Source organism: Atractosteus spatula, chromosome 6 (genome assembly GCF_055471065.1).
Source record: "Atractosteus spatula isolate fAtrSpa1 chromosome 6, fAtrSpa1.hap1, whole genome shotgun sequence".
In the NCBI taxonomy this organism is placed as follows: Eukaryota; Metazoa; Chordata; class Actinopteri; order Semionotiformes; family Lepisosteidae; genus Atractosteus; species Atractosteus spatula.
Window position 1 is genome coordinate 12,672,318 of NC_142711.1, and position 13,246 is coordinate 12,685,563.

Below are 13,246 nucleotides of genomic sequence, written 5' to 3' on the forward strand. Positions count from 1 at the left end.
AAATGCCAGCAATAGGATCAAGTTTTTAATTATTCCACTACTGGGTGTTACAAATCTAAAAAAAGACAACTTATTGTCAAGTATATATTTCACATGTTTACAACCCAAGCCAAGTTTTATTCATGTGATATTTAACTATTTGGGATAGCACAAAAAGAAATTTGTATTTAAATATATGAAGGTGTAATATATGAACATTGATGAAAAAGGGGTACAGTATGTTCTCATCTCTCCATTATGTTAAATACTGACTTTCCTTTCTGTTTTCAACACATTATACTCCTGTCTGAGAAAGGTAATTATAGATACAGTACATATTTATCATTTTACATACCTTCTTGGCGCCATGGTAACTCACTTATCTTAGACTCCTGTGTAGTGCCTAGAGTTAAACATGGAGGTGGTGGTATGGAGATTCAGAGTTGTTTTGTTTCTGTATGAACAGAGGATATACTGTAGTAAAAATAGTAGGTGTATCTATAAATGCACAACACAAAATCAGTCTTTCAACATTACCACCAACAAGGTTATTTTTTATATCTAAGTTTTCAACTAGATAATTAGATAATTACACTAAAACATGATCAGATTAAATTATTTTAATCAGAATGGTACAAGGAATAATCATTTCTTAGCTCTATTTCATCATGATTTCCAGGTTGGCCGCTTTCATTGTAATTTTCTTTATGATTTATTCTTTATATGAAGACGTCATATCTTTTTCACTGCTTTTATAATTTAACAAATCAAATTTGGAAGTGGTTTAGCTAGAGTTATAATCATGCTTCTCTTTGGAAAAATTAAATCTCATGGGTGAATCTTGGAAATAATGAAAATACTAAAAATAATGTCTTTTATGTAATTTGTACATGCTTTAATCCCATGAATGACAAAATTTTGTGGATACTAAACCTATAGTAAAACTTGGGTCTTTCATTATTTTAGATGTAACCATTATTTATGTAAGCAGTGTTCATGTATTTGACTGATACAATATTTTATTATTTTGTGTTGAGGTCATAAAACTGTCTTATGTAATATATTTACTGCATTGACATCTTCCAGGCATCTGCCTACTTCAATGATTTGCTCAGTCAGTAAGAGGAGAAGAGCACAATTTCAACTAATTTTAGAACACATACAGTACTGAGGGACAATAAAATGCAGCTAATGCTACCAGTTTCAACCTTTATTTTTACATACTTTAGGGTGAACTTCAAAAACAGGAAGAAAGGTGAGATAATTTAAATCGAGAATGTCTTTAATAGCAAACATTTTCACTATCTCTATTGCCAACCTGTATGCAACATTTCTGCTATGCTTAATTCTTTGCACTAATTTTTAAAAAGGTGTTTGATTGAAGTGCTCAAGATTTTTAGCAGTTTCTTGGGTAATACATACAGTGCCTTGTGCAAGTATTTAGACCCAACCAATGGAGCTATTTTGTGAAACTGTAAAAAGATGCATACATATTTTTCTGTCTGTGCTGGAGAGAATCAGAACTTTAAAATAATGCTGTCACCCATTATGTTGGGTTTGTGGTAGATGTACTATACAGTAGGGCTTTATAAGTAGACCACAAAAGCTCAAGATCAGTCTTTTCTGACCACAAAACCTTTCATCACCCCCTGTGGGATTCAAGATGTTATTTTTCTTTTACATACCAGCCCCTTTTGTGGAATGACTGGGATATTGTTAACATTTTTTCCAAACACAACCATAGATTGTAGCTAAAGATTGTATGTCTTTCAAAGTCTCAGTGAGTACCAAGTCTCAAGCTGGTACCCAACCACCTTACCAGTTGCGCAGTTTGGTGCATGTACAGTATCAGTACCTTCCACCTCTTAATGACTGATTTCACCATGCTCAAATAGATATTGAAGGTTATTGAAATGTCCTTTATCTTCCTTATTTTTGAGACTCTTTTGCTAGCTAAAAAGAACTTTTCAATTTAATATTATCAAGAGTTGAAAAATGGTAGAATTCTTTTAATTAAAAAAGTGGATTAAATATGATTTATCATATTTTTTCTTCAAGAGGAGGTATATTACTGTGCATTATCCATTCCATCTGAGGTACAATTCTGATTTGAAAAACCCTCTAATGAGAAATAGAACTTATAAATATCAAATTAACTTTTAGCTTGTTAAGGTCTTAATTCTCCCAGACACATTAATATCTAAAATAATTTAGGACCCTTTTTTCTGTCAGTACTTTTCAGCTTTTTTTTTGTCTTGTTTAAATGTCAAGATTAGTCTATTATGGCAACACCCCTGAAATTCAAAGGACTTTTGGAATACTGCATTAGTCAAAGAAATTTGCTCATGGACCACATTTCAAAGCTAATTTTCCATTATTACAAACCATGTGCGTCACTGTTAAATGCTTTTCAGTGGTTTAGTCTAAGTACTTTAACTTGCAAATTCCAAGCCCAGAAGGGTACAGTTTAAGTGGGAGGATCGTTTAATGTGAGAATTGAAAATGAGTCTCTCTGCAGTTTTCCAGTTCATTGCTTCAGTAGATTATTATAAGTAAAAAAAATAATAGAAGGTATCTTACTATGTGTTTATTACACAGAGGATATACAGTATATCTTTGATCTTAAAAAAATCACTTTTCCAGTACAGAACCACATGTAAAAAAAAACAAGTAGTAAAATCAATTTGCCACCATGTCTTTCAGGATATTCTTACCCCAGAAGTTCTCCTCTATGTTGCTGTAGATAAGCTGCATTATATAATTTACCCTTGAGGAATGTAGAAGCAAAAGTCAGCACTTTAATCTTATTATGTTATCCCCAAGGCTTTGTACAAATAAATGTGTTTCATTTAAGGAGCGTATTATGTTAATTTATAGTTAACATCAGTATTCTTAAAAGGAAAAATCCCCCACACACGTAGTCCTAGTTTACAAAACACCTTAAGTATCATTAATATGTTTGGGAGTTATTTCTACACCATGAGAATACAAGAATAATAAAATGTCTACTGCTAACTATTATTCAGCCTGTTGAAGCAAGAAGACTATGTTGATATTTCCAATTTCTTTAACTAAATTTACCTAGGAGTAATATTAGCAGAGATGCTAATATTTTTATCCCATTCACAAGCAAGAGGTTTTTGTAAGGCTTTCTTTTTTAACTTCAGGCTTTGGTATTACCGTTTGTAATCTTGGCAGTATTGCTTGATCATTCCTTGTATCTTCTTATTGAGGAATCTTTTGTGAATTCTTCATTAATATCTTCACAAAGAATGTATTCTTTATTCATAAATTTGGATCACTTTTCTTGTTTTACTGTTTTCTGATCATTCTATGTAGTCTTAATGTTTGAATGTTTTAAAGTTCAAGAGTAGGACTAATCCTAATCTCATCCACGTCTGCCTACAAAAACATAAATATCACAGGTAATTCTATCTTGCCTGCTATCTTGCTTTGCATCCCTCTCTCCACCCTATCTTTGCCTTTGCAGTAACTCACCAGCTTGTCCCTCATAAAGCAGAGATACCAACAGTCTTGTTCTGATAGAAAGTTGTTATTCTCTCAACTAGGCAAGGTGATTTGCAAGATACTTCTGTTATGTTAATTACTGTTTAATCAAATGACTGAATATCGAATATTCTAAAGGTAAATTAATTAATCAATGGACGTACTCATTGCTAGTGAGATAACATTAAAGCAGCCATCATTTTATGTTGAATACACATATTTCAGATGATCTTCCTAACATAAAGGTAGTAATAAAAATGACAGAAGAAATGACAGATATAGCAGGGTAAGTAGAAATAATAAATGAAAAGTTAACCTCCTGTAAATTATTCATTTAATTATGCATTCTTAAACATTGAAGTTCTGAGGTAATGGGGTATTCCCTAAACTAAGAATGTTCTGAGCTACAGATGCAGCCACTTAAAATGTCAGGCAGTATACTACAACAGCTTGCATTGCTATAATACCAACATGTTATGGCATTTTTATATTTGCAGATAATCTAATGCAGGACTACACTACTCTGTAAAATTGTCAGGTGGTGCAGTGAATCCTTAATGTACCACAGCTGTGTGTGACTATCATACATATCTTATTTGGACTAAAAAAATAAATGTTAACCCATTAGTGCTTTCCTGTGCTAATCATACTGTACAGCGACACTAACAGAAATTTTCATTATTTAATTGTATACAGTACATAGAACTATTATTACATAATGGCTTTAAAACCATATTAAATTTAAAAACAAATAAGCACATTAAAAGAAAAGGGGTTAGTACTGACTTGAATGACTTTCCAAAGAATGACTTACAGTCATGTGCTGTAAATTGCAGTGCAGCTGATACATGTTATGTTGCTTTGACTGAGAATCAGGCCCATGGAGAACAGCAGGCTGAGCTCCAGCCAAGTGCAGGGTCTCAGAGTTGCCTCGGGGATCTTCAGTGAGGGGAATGAGACAAATGCGTTCAGGCTAATTGGTAGATAAGCTGTTAACAAGCAGTGAGCAGGGAGAGTTAGAAACTGCCTTGTAAACAGCAGTGGAGAAAAAAAAGTTAAACTGTCCCCTAATAAACTGAGCCTAATTCTCTCAGCAAAAATAACTGCTACCCTTTTTTTCCATATCCCAGGACCCTTTGCCCCTTTTCATCAAACCCAAAATGTAAAATATTGTTTTGTCTTTCTTTCTTCCCTTCCTCTGTGAAATTAACTTCTACATTTTTCTTTGCACCCAGAACACTGATGCAGTGCCCTAATCAAACAACTTTTATCACCACCTTTTTAGAATGTAATATTTATGATAATTCTTCTTTAAAAGGTTTATATTATCTATTGTATACATAATAATGGAGTTGAAACTGTCAGTGTCTGTTAGGTATCTTGGACATGAAACAGATAGTTTCAGGTGACAGGTGGTCAATATCAGGGCAATGGAGGCCCGCCATGTCACAGTGATGCTGCTGGCTCTTGTTGGACTAAACAGGCCAAAGGAGAGACAAGCAAAATATTGTTTAAACTTCTGTTGGATTTTTTCAGTGAGAGTTTCTGCTTTTTTATGACCACTGTTAAAATGCAATTCTAAGCATTCCTAAAAAATTGATTCCATATGTCTGTTGTAAAAAATCCAATCATCGAGTGTACTGCCAGCATATTTTGCTACTACAATGCAGCATCATAGGTTATGTTCAACACCTTTTAAAAAAATTAAACCATAGAATTATACCAACCCATATTGATGTGAACAATATCTTTCCTTCCTTTGGCTATTGATACAAATGAGGGTGTTTGTGGATACACTGCAAATACAACAATAAGAATCTACTACTTGTTAGTAAATTGCTATTGCCATTATAATATGTACTTGCTAGTACAGTCATTAGGTAGTGTTACCATCTTAAAAATGCATCTAGGGTCCCACCAAAAGTTGCAACACAAAAGAACGCCTGAGAGAAGAGCACTTTATAACCAAATGTCAGATCTCAAGAGCAAAATCATACTGTTTCTGTTAAGTATTATATAAGGCTACACTGTTCTATCCTGGATAAATTACATCTCCTTCTTTACGTGAAGTACATAACGATTCCTCTCGATGTAAATGCTACACTAATGACAGAAAATATTAAATTATATCCCTATTTAGAAATGTGAAGAAGGGCTTTGCTAGGCCTTGTCGCATTGCCTTTGGAGCCTGTCATAGATCTTTTGCATATACGGTAGTTTTTACAAATATTGCTTTGTTATTTCTGTATATACTGTACTGTATATGTATTTTATGTAGTCTGTGTAGTGTATGTAATGACCATCCAGGGAACACAATAGTATAATATAATAAATAATTCATTTATTTTAATACAAAAGACGTTCAGAAAACATGACACCTACAACAACTGTAAACATGAAAATAATACATTTACAAATAGACCTTAAATTAAAGCCCATATCCCTGGGGGAAATAACAGAAACAGACGCTCAGTTACAGAAAACAGCTGGGACTTTGAAATTTGTACTTAGTTGTATATTTTTTTCCAATCATTTTGTAAGAGAGAGATCAAAATAACATAAATATGTTTGTTTTGGCAAATCTATATACCAGTAGGTTCAAATGTTTGAAGTGAAAGGACAAAATGCAATGAAAAAGCATTTTCTGCTGATTTTAATGAAGAACAAATGGACTAAAAAAAAGTTTAAATAGTTAAGTGGATGGTCATTCTATGTGCGGCTAGACTATCCAGAACCATTAAAAAGAGGTCTAAAAAATCTTTTAAATGTTTCCTCTGTCATCTTTTCTGAAAAACAAAGATTCAGAGGTGGATCTAACTTGAATGACAATCATAAATTCAGTGAAAAAGTGAAGCTAAATGTAAGCCTTAGCTAGGGTGGGGTTCTGAGTGTTATTTTTGGAATCCTGAAAACAAAAAACATAAATAAAATATACTGTATAGTAAAAGTTCCAAATGAGATAAGACCGTGCTGAGCATCAAATGTGTTTGGTTGGTTGTAGTAAACAGATCAAATTTGAAAGAAACTAGTGTTCAGCTTCAGCAGCATTGAGTGGAGATACAGCACTTCATGACATGTGCACTGTAGAAGCTACTGTTATGTATTTATATATCCCTTTTATTTTAGAATAACTTTAACAGGGACAGGGAAATGCTGGATGAAGAAAGGCAATCCAGCAAAGAAGCTTAGATATACAAGACAGAAACTGTAACTTTCATACATTAAAAAGGCCTGTTTATACTGAAGCATCTTTATACTTAGTGCAGCTCAGTTCATTTGGAGAACGGTATAAACCTCAGCATTCACCTGCTAAATGGATAGGAGCAAACTGAACTGGGACTACTGGAAAAGGTGGTGCAAATGAAATGTGGACGATTCACTTTATAAACTTGAAAGTTAGCAAAGCAAGAGCTACACGACTCCTACATTGTCAAATCTCCTCCCAAAAGTGAAAGAGAAGCCCCTAAAGTCCTGGCCTTTGACTTAACGCAGAAGAACTACAGTATTTATTTAGTGTCTGTCTTAGCCTATTATTTAAAGGGGTTGCCAATGTTCAGAAGGTTATGTTATTTTATTTACTTTAATTAAACCATGGTCTTCCACCCAGTTACTTTACCACAATTTCCAGCATTGAGCATGACTATCAATGCTGAACCACAAACCAGAAACAGGAAAGCACTTTTTAATAAAAAGTTTGTGGGGGTCTGGAATCAGCTGTTCAGTCATGTGGCTGAAGCTGATACATTTGCTTCTTTCAAAAAGTGTCTGGATGACATCTTCATTAAAAAATAGCTCCTAGCTGCCAAACAGGATAGATCCCATTTTCTTATATGTATCCTTTCTTATTATATACAGTATGTATCTTATACAAGTGTAACCAATTAATTTTATTGTTATTATTATGTTCCAATTACCTGCCAGGGAATGCATATTAATATGAATTTTCAGGTAAACGTCAATTATTTTGGTAATGTTTTATTTGAATGTTACTGCATAATGGCTTCATTATCCCTTTATAGTGCACAAGAGGTCATGAGATTTGCTTTAGCATCATTTATAGAGCTTGGTACAATGCAAAGTTCAAACAAATGTGATGACCTCTTATGCAGACTTGCAGTATGCATGTCCCTATCCAACAACTAACAGTATGTGAGTGCAAAGAATGTAAAGTACCTTCATCTAACCAACCTGTTAAAATAGTTGTTTCATTAAAGAATTTATGTTGTTGTATGTCGATTCTGATAAATTTAAAAGATGACAATTTACCAGTGGTCTCCTAATACTGATTTTCGAAGATAATTCTTTTCTCTTATGATTTAATCTTGTCCATTCACTGAGATTTTTATGGAATCCATTCTGTTTAAAATAAAAAGCTATTTTGAGTATGTCTTTCTTTGTGAAAAAAACAATAATGGATTTTATTATTATTAATAATAATTGATTGAATTGAATGTACACAATCTGAATTATTTATCTATACATACCCCCACTTCCTTAAGCAATTTAACATATATATGAGAGACTATAGACAAAAAAGTTCCATAAGTGGAATTGTCTCTAAAGGGAATGTGAAAAAATCATAAAGGAAGAGAGAGAGGGATAATTAACGAGAAGATCATTAAACCTGATTGATATGACATCTAACAATATTTGACAGCTTCAAAAACTGTCACATGCAATGAAAATATTTAATTTGCCACACTGACTAGTGCTAAATCATTTCCAGCAACTGTAATAAGCATGAAATGCGATATAACAATTTACAAAAGCTGTAAAAGTGATTCATGATAGAATTTAAGTCTACAGCATTTCAGTTTTTGATATATTATTTACTGATACACCTTTCACCTTCTGACATTGTACATAACGAGAATTTATAGGTATTTTATTTTTTAAGTCAGAAACAAACCTTAGGTGGTTGGGCTTTTTGCTTGTATTACTTACAATTTCATTGTTTCCCAATTTTTAGAAACCTTAGCACAGCAAACCTTTGTGGTAAACAGAAAACAAGCTAATTTAAGCTAAAACTAAACGAAAAGCTAAAAAAAACAATGTACAGTTCCTACTGTAAATTACTGTACACTTCTTGAACATGTGCTTAAAAAAAATATTTCAGTCTGAAAAATGATGTTACAAAAGATGTTATGGAGGAAAGGTCTGAAGTTTGGTTTTCATCCCCTCACAGGTTTTAAACCATAACAAGTTCCAGATTAAGTAGGCTATCATTTAAAGAAAAAAATAATCTCACATCAAAATGGTACATGGTACCTGGTGAAAAGTGGTATCTTAACTGATACAGGATCGACAATGTGAAGCATGAATCGGGCCTGTATTGCTTATAATTACACTTTAGCAACGAGTATAGTTGCGACTTTTGTCAACAACAACAATAAAAAAAGAAACTAAGCAATTTGATGCTTTGCAGGTCTTAACAATTTTAAGAACATAACTCCTGTCATGTCAAAGTGTGTGTAGTGCACTCTGTGACTACTGCCAAGTGGAAAGTAAACTTGGCAGGACAAAACTAGATCAGCCAGAATGAACTGACCCACCACCTTCATTTTCCCCAAAGAGGCTGTAACACCTTTTCCCTTTTTCCTGCAAATACTTACTATTGTTTGTGAACTATTGTTTAAAATTTGTTTATTGTTTGATTTTAGGCTATTATTTAAAACAAGCAGCTATATACAGTCCTGCGCTTTGCAAAAGTGTTCAGATCCTTCTTATGGTGTCTACTTTTGTGTATTTACAAATTGATGCACACACATTTTTAAACTTTTTATTTAAAACTTGAATGGTCAAACTGAAGACATCTGAGGATAAGATAAAATAAATGTAAGAAAAAATAAAGACAAAAAACTAGAATGTTGAACGCTAGTATTCAGACCTGCGAACTCAACGTCTGATGGAATCACTTTTAGCAGTGATTACAGCCACAAGTCTTTTAAATAAGTTTCTACTGACTTTGCACCCATGCATGGTGCAATTTGTGCTCATTCCCCTTGGCAGGTGTGGTTAGGCTCTCTCAAGCTGTTATGTGATTGCTCATGGACAGCATTTTTCAAATCTTTTAATAGAATCTCAAAGGATTGTGTCACTCATGCATCCAGAATGTTAACCATCTGCAATTAGTCTTTTATGGGTAACTTTATCAACTTTAATTTTAGCCTTCTGAAAATCAAAATACACTATATCATATGCTCTGTGTTCATCCATTACGTCTTTAAAGAACTTAATGAATTAGGCTACGCAAGACTAACCTTTACCAAGTCAATTTTGACTTATTTAGTTAGAATAACTTTTAACAATATACATGTTTATGCTTTGCGCGTGATATGCGCATGCGCACAAAATACTGCGCGAGTGCGCGTGCGTGTTGCAGACCGGGCAGCTAACAGATTTGTTTAATGTTTCTGCTGTTTGGCAAGTGTTTGTTGTGTTCTTAAAATAAAAAGTTGTTTAATTTACCAGTTAACTGTCTGGTTTCTTCAACTTTCACTCAGGAGAAAAAATCTGCCTTTAAACTTGAAAGAAATAATGATTTGACATTTATCGTGATAATTATCGATATCGACTGATATGAACATTTTTATCGTGATAATGTTTTTGGTCATATCGCCCAGCCCTACATGTATGTCATCCTAAAAGGTTCCACTGCTGTTGTATGAGCCTACAAGATGAGTTGGTAATACTGCTAATGCATCAAAGTGTGGCATTATGTGGGGGCGTGTTCAGTGTGAGAGCGACACATTGCCTTAACAACCACAGCTGACCTGGCTAACTAGGTCTCAGCTGTAGGGGGCCCTTAAGACACATTGAGCACCTCCCCGGAGGGACAAGCAGACCCCCGCAAGGGGAGAACCTTCCAGCAACAATCCCGGACGGGGACTGTGGAGAGACTTTAAGGCTGCATTTTCGCTTCGTTTTATTTTCTTTTTATTTTCTCCTGTACCACTGTAATGATTCTCTGTAATGAGTTTTCTTTGCTTCCAGTCTGGACCTCGCTTAATAGGGACAGTCCAGCCTAGACGCTGCTATTCCAAGCAGTGCATTTTGATTTTTCCTTTTTTGTTGTTTTTTTAGGGAGGGGGGTATTGCAAACCTCACACCGATGCCTCCCCCTCCTCAGACTGGGCGTCGAGGAGGTATTCGCTGTGGCTCCTCCCTCTCCCTCATTGTTAGAAAGCTTGTTTTCTCTTTCGGCTGTTAATTTTAAAGAAATGACATCACAAAACTTTTTCTACGTACTGTAATTTTCCTTTTTTAAGGCCAAGAGAAAATATTAGCTCTTGTTTAGAAGTATTGTATAAGACAGCTAAAGAAGCAAGAGCTACAGACAAAGTAGCTGTCTGGAGTGTTTAAAAGTGACATTTCTCCATATAACAGAACAGTAAGGAGATTAAACTATTTTTTTTGTAAATATGTGTATATTTGCCACGTTTTTTTTTTTAATTCAGTGCTTAAACACCCATTTTGTTTAATAAAGTAAATTCCCAAGGTACTGAAAATGATACTCTAGTGTGTAATGAAGGAGCTTCTGAGCTGAAAAAAGTCATTTTATGACGTACAGCACAAAAACATTTATTGTAGGCCATACAGATAAAAAATATTTTCTCCTAATTTGTTGCAAACTCAGTTGACAGGTGATTATTCTTGCAATGTTTTTTCACTCTACATCATAAAAGGACACAACAATATTTCTAAACAACTGTGTGAGACAAGGTGATCCTAATGAAAATATCTGAAATCCTGAAGGTCTTTTCAAGGTATCTTGTTTTCAGTTTTTGGAGATGCCAGTGGGCGTCAGTCAATTTACTAAATTATCCCTTGGGTACTTGGGACAAGGCAGAAAATAACAAGAGGAAATCCTGGTGAGACAGAAGGTGTGAAATCTAATCCCAGCAGGGGAACTCGCATGATGGTGATTGATTTCTGAAATGTCTTGAAACAGCTGATCTACACATTCATCTACAGTTTTCACTTTTATCTCAACTTGATGACAACTTTGTGCAATCTTCAAATATGTCTCAACTGAAGTGTGAAAAGCAAAGCATTTTCAATCCACTCCTTAAATATAATTTCACACGATATTGCAAAAAATGTATTAGTACCATATGTTTTCAATTTATATACCACATTCCATGTTAGCCAAGGGTATTAAAGTTTAATATTTGTAGGATAGTTTCTGTACTGGTTGCTGGACTCAACCAATCCATCTTCTGTTGACAAAAAAACACAGAAAAATAGAATTAAAAGGAATTAATAAGCCAACTTGCAAATTCTTGTGAATTTTACTGTTTGTTCTGTTTATGATATTAACACCATTTAAACCTATCAGATACAGTATAATGGTAAAGTTACAGTATGTTTAAAAGCATGTGGTCCTCTGTGATTTCTTTTCTATAGGTGTTCATATATTTTCAATCTAATTTCCTAATCTGGTCCTTTTACTTAAAATATGCTACTTTACAACTGGTATTTTGTCATTTCTAAAGCATGTAAATGTTCTAAACATGCTTGAAACATTTGAAACAAATTAAATTTTTCACTTTGTTAACATATAAACTTTTTCTTTACTCTGATTCTATCCTTTGGCCTACATCCATGTTTCATTCAATTTGTAGTGCTCATACCATGTTGTTAAACGAATAGTGTTAAACAAAAAGGACTTTCAAGGAGTTTTAAAAAATGTCAAGAAGTTGTAAAGAATTGTTTTGAACTTTATACAGTAGATACTGTACGTTAGAAACACGCATACACTGCAGACATAGCATATTCTAGGTAATAATTATTATACTAGTTTTTATATTATTTAATAATATTATTATTAATAAAGTACTGTAACAATATAAAATTACACTCTCAATAGTATATCACAATATTATTACCACAGTATACTAGAATTCAGCAAAGAGCATTACAAAATTTGATGTAAAGTAAAAATCACTACCTGAACATCTAGTGTTGGCATGCTTTTCACATTACTACCATAATTAAAAAGGTAACAGTTCAATTCAGGAATTCAGTTCAGGAATTATTCCAGACAACCATACTGGGACCATACTGTACATATAATTTCAGATGGTTCAAATATTTAAAGATAAAACTAAGCAAAAATGATACATCATGTCTGGCTGAATGCACCAAAATATGGCAAAATGCATGCTGGACAGAACTATATATTTTTCTCCGATTGTGATAGATTATTTTGCATTGACTTATGACAAAAATGCCGTTTAACAGACCATTCTTGCTAATAAAAGTCCAGACAGCAAAGCTTTTTACTATAAACAACTCAGACCAGCACTCAAGCAATGGTGCAGTCTAACATAGCCCTTAGCAAAATTTAATGTGCAGTAGTATTCATGAGGAAATACGGTAAATGTGATACACATAAAATTATATGATGTGTGAAAGAATCGATTAAATTTATTAAAAATGATAACTGGTACATGGGGCCCTAAATCTTTAGGCGCTAGACATATGCCTAGTTTCCCTATAACTTTTTCTAGCCTTGGTAAACGGTTTCAATTATAAATAGAGTGGCAAAACTTGTATCTCTTGTTTGGATTTAATACAGAAATAAACACACTACAAGTAATGCTTATCTGCTAAAACATTCTTATAAGTTTTAATTGCAATTGTATTTCAATCCTACCAGACTCAAGGAATTAATACCACCTCTCTATAATGACTAATTGATAAATAATTAATTTATTCAACTTTAATTTTTAGACTTTAAAAAATAGTCTTCCCTTTA